This window comes from Crocuta crocuta, unplaced genomic scaffold (genome assembly GCF_008692635.1).
Source record: "Crocuta crocuta isolate KB4526 unplaced genomic scaffold, BGI_CrCroc_1.0 scaffold343, whole genome shotgun sequence".
Classification (NCBI taxonomy): domain Eukaryota; kingdom Metazoa; phylum Chordata; class Mammalia; order Carnivora; family Hyaenidae; genus Crocuta; species Crocuta crocuta.
In genome coordinates, this window is record NW_027532679.1 from 4,273,467 (window position 1) to 4,278,675 (window position 5,209).

The following is a 5,209-nucleotide window of genomic DNA, read 5'->3' on the forward strand; positions in this document are numbered from 1 at the left end:
TTCATTCTTGGATACAAAAAGAGAAAATTTTATTTTTTATTTTTATTGCTTTATTTTTAATTTTTTAAATGTTTTATTCTATTTCATTTTATTCTATTTTATAATTATTTTCATTTTTAAATTTTCTTACTTTTTTCTTTTCTTTCCCTTTTTACTCTAATCTATCAAGTTTCTTTTAACAAGCAGACCAAAACACACCTAGGATCTAGCTTCTTTTACCTGATTTTTTGTTTTGCTTTTAATTTTTAAATTTTATTAATTTTTTCTTGCTTCAAAATGACAAAATGAAGAAATTCTCTCCAAAAGAAAGAACAGAAAAAAAGACAGCCAGGGGCTTAATCGACACAGATGTAAGCACAAATTTAGAACCATGATAAAAATAATACTAGCTGGGGTTGAAAAAAGCATAGAATCCCTTTCTGTGGAGATAAAAGAAGTAAAATCTAGTGCGGACAAAAGTAAAAATGCTGTAACTGAGATACAATCTCGAATGAATGCCACGGTAGCCAGAATGAAAGAGGCAGAACAGTGACCAGCAATTTAGAAGATAAAATTATGGAGAATAATGAAGCAGGAAAAAAGAGGGAAACAAAGGCAAAATATCACAATACAAGACTCAAAGAACTCAGTGACTTATTAAAAAGGAATAACATCTAAATCATAGGAATCCTAGAAGATGGAGAGAGGGAAAAAAAAAGGGGGTGGAAGGTTTATGTGAGCAAATTATAGCAGAAAACTTTCTAATCTGGGAAACGACACAGACATTAAAATCAAAGAAGCACAGAGAACTCCCATTAGATTCAACAAAAAGTGACCATCACCAAGGCATATCATAGTCAAATTCACAAAATACACAGACAAGGAAAGAATTATGAAAGCATCAAGGGAAAAAAGTTCTTAACCTATAAAGGAACACTGATCAGGTTCACAGCAGACCTATCTACAGAAATTTGGAAGGCTAGAAAGGAGTGGCAGGATATATTCAATCAGAAAAATATGCAGCCAAGAATTCTTTATCCAGGAAGACTGTCATTCAAAGTAGAAGGAGAGATAAAGAGTTTCCCAGACAAATACAAACTGAAGGAGTTTGTGATCATTAAACCAGCCCTGCAAGAAATTTTAAGGAGGACCCTAGAAAGGACCAGAGAACATCATCAGAAACACCAATTCAAAAGGCAACACAATGGTGCTAAATTCACGTTTCAGTACTCACTCAAAGTGCCAGTGGACTGAATGCTCCAATCAAAAGGCACAGGGTATCAGAAAGGATTAGAAAACAAGACCTATATGCTGCTTACAAGAGACTCATTTAGGTAGACCTAAAGACACCTACAGATTGAAAGTAAGGGAATGGAAAACCATCTATCATGCTAATGGTTGTCAAAAGAAAGCTAGAGTAGCCATACTTATATCAGTCAAACTTGATTTTAAAATGAAGACTGTAACAAGAAATGAAGAAGGGCATTATATCATAATTAAGCGGTCTATCCACCAAGAAGGTCTAACAATTGTAAATATTTATGCCAATGTGGAAGCATCCAAATACATAAATCAATTAATCACAACATAAAAAAAACTCATTAATAATAATACTATGAGAGTAGGGGACTTTAACACCCCACTTACAGCAATGGACAGGTCATCTAAGCAGAAAATCAACAAGGAAACAATGGCTTTGAATGACACACTGGACTGGATAGACTTAACAGATATATCAGAACATTTCATCCTAAAACAACAGAATACACATTGTTCTTGAGTGCACATGGAACATTCTCCAGAACAGATCACATACTGGGTCACAAATCAGCCCTCAACAAGTACAAAAAGATCAAGAACATACCTTGCATATTTTCTGACCACAGTGCTATGAAACTTGAAACCAACTACAAGAAAAAATTGGGAAGACCATGAATACTTGGAAATTAAAGAACATCCTACTAAAGAATGAATGAGTTAACCAAGAAATTAAAGAGGAAATGAAAAAGGATATGGAAGCCAATGAAAATGAAAGCACAACAGCTCAAAACCTCTGGAATGCAGCAAAAGCAGTCATAAGACGGAAGAATTTCTGATCAGGAACAGAGGGAAGAAGAATGAACCTGGACTACTTTCTTGCGCCATACACAAAAATAAACTAAAATACAAGAAGGACCTATATAAAAAACCTTTAACCTTGGCCACAGCAACTTCCTACTTGACACGTCTCCAGAGGCAAGGGAAACAAAAGCAAAAATGAACACTGGAACCTCATCAAGATAAAAAGCTTCTGCATAGCAAAAAAAAAAAAAAAAAAATCACCAAAACTAAAAGGCAACTGATGGAATAGGAGAAGATATTTGCAAATGACATACCAAATAAAGGGTTAGTATCCAAAATCTATAAAGAACTTATCAAACTTAACACTCAGAAAACAAACAATCCAGTGAGGACATGGGGAAAAGACATGAATGGACACTTTTCCAAAGAAGATATCCAGATGGCTAACATACACCTGAAAATACGCTCAACAACATTCATCATCAGGGAAATACAAATCAAAACCACAATGAAATACCACCTCACACCTGTCAGAATGGCTAAAATTAACAACTCAGGTAACAACAGATGTTAGCAAGAATGCAGAGAAAGAGGAACTATTTTGCACCGCTGGTGGGAATGCAAACTGGTGCAGCTACTCTGGAAAACAGTATGGGGGTTGCTCAAAAAATTAAAAATAGAACTACCCTACAACCCAGCAATTGCACTTTAATGTATTTATCCAAAGGATACAGGAGTGCTGACTCAAAGGGGTACATTCACCCCGATGTATTTATAGCAGCACTATCAACAATAGCCAAAGTTCGGAAAGAGCCCAAGTGTCCATTGACTGATGAATGGATAAAGAACGTGTTATAAGGAAGGCACTTGTGGGGATGAGCACTGGGTGTTATATGGAAACCAACTTGACAATAAACTATTTGTAAAAAANAGAGAGGAAGACAAAGCGTAAGAGACTCTTAAATACAGAGAACAAACTGAGAGTTGCTGGTGGTGTGGGGTGTGGGGGGGGGATGGGCTAAAGGGGTAAGGGGCATTAAGGAGGACACTTGTTTCGATGAGCACTGGGTGTTATATGTAAGTGATAAAGCACTAAATATTTTTAGTGAAATTATTATTACACTATATGTTAACTAACTTTTAAATTTTTTTAAAAAACATTTACAAAATAAATAAATGTGCACTGCTGAGGGGCACTTGGGTGGCTCAGTTAGTTAAGTATCTGACTCTTGATTTCATTCAGCTCAGGTCACAATCTCACCGTTCATGCGTTTGAGGCCCCAGACAGAGCCCTTAGGATCTCTCTCTCTCTCTCTCTCTCTCTGACCCTCCCTAGCACTCTCTCTCAAAATAAATAAATATTTTTTTTAAAAAGTGTACCTTTGAGGTCAATAAAACCAAGAAAAATTCCTCAGCCCATATTTCACCTCAATACCCAGGTTTATAATCTCTATTCTAGAAAGTCCTGAGTTCTGTATCTGAATTCAGTCAGATAATCAAAAACCACTCACAGAAATGATCTCATCTTGCTGGCACGTAATGTTATGCTCTCTGCCTCTAGAACTAACAGAATTCTCTGCCATTTTTGCACTATGGGGTTTATATATATTAAGCTGCAATTTAAGTTCATTTGTTCACTCAGATATTTAGAGAGCTCCTGCCCTGTCCCAGGCACTGGAAATAGTTGCAACCCAAACCTTAGCTAAGATTAATATTTGGCATAGCACATTAAAAAAATGCATGAAGCTTATCACTCAGTCCGTGGTAAAGAGTAAAAATACAGATGAACAAAATCTTAAGAACAGAATGATACCTCAGAGATCATTTTTTTTCAGATGAGGCTGAAGCCTAGAAAAACAAAGTCTGGCCAAGAATCACACAGCTCAAAAAGGAATAAAAATTTTAGCCCAGAGCTCTTGCCTTTAGTCAAGCCTCCTATCCTCTGTGTCTATTTGCCCAAATCTAAGGGGATGGATAAATGATTGTCAGAGGAAACTAGCAGGCGTGGTGCCACTCAGAGATGACTTCAGTTTGGCAAGTTCTCACTTGGAAAGTAATAGAATATTCCATCTGGAAGTGACACAGAATTTCTTTGACATTCATAGGGATTATTATTTGCAGCTAGTCAGAAGCCATTCTATTTTACCTTAGAATATATAAAACAACAGAAAAGCAAGGAGTTACTTATATCTATTAAGAATAGAAAGAAAAATTAAGGCTCAAACAGCCAACATTCATAAAAAAATAGATTAGGAAACGAACACCAACATCAGTTTTAGTAAGAGCAAGGAAAATGGATAGGATTCTAGAATAAGGGTTACCTGCAGGGTTTATGCAGTCTTTACTAAAAATGCCCCGCCTTCACTTTAAACCATACTGCAATCAAATGTCAATAAAGGAAGTATTTTTATGCACGGCCACAAGAATAACTCGTTCTATAAGCTGTTCCTAGTATTTTTTATTATTTTTCAAGCAAGTACTACCTATAAAATGCAACTTTATTTTTAAGTCATAGTAGTCTCTATTTTCGAGGTTGGGAGAAACAGGTGTGCCTTAACTGATGAATTAAAGAACTATGTGGAATATATTTGAATTTCAGAAGCCTAATGATGGGCAGTAGACTTTAAAAGTAGAAGTAAAAATGACTCCTGGGTGAGTGGAGGGTGTGCTTGTCAATGAAGGGAGCTCTGTCAGCGCTGAAAGTGAAAGTAACTTGAAGGGGCGCCTGGGTGGCTCAGTTGGTTAAGCGTCTGACTTTGGCTCAGGTCAGGATGTCATCATGGTTTGTGGCTTTGAGCTTCACCTCGGGCTTGTGCTGATAGCTCAGAGCCTGGAGCCTGCTATGGATTCTGCGTCTCCTTCGCTCTCTCTCCCTCCCTCCCCCTCTTGTCTCTATCTCTCAAAAATGAATAAACACCATCTGTTAAAGAGGCTGTCTTTTTTCCATTGGATATTCTTTCCTGCTTTGTCAAAGATTAGTTGGCTATATACCTTTGGGTCCAGCTCTGAGTTCTCAATTCTNTGGGCACAGAGGGAAGCACTTGTGGGGATGAGCACTGGGTGTTATATGGAAACCAACTTGACAATAAACTATTTAAAAAAAATGAATATTAAAAAACATTCTTAAAAGTAACTTGAAAAGACTAATTCTAGAAGTGAGATTATGGGT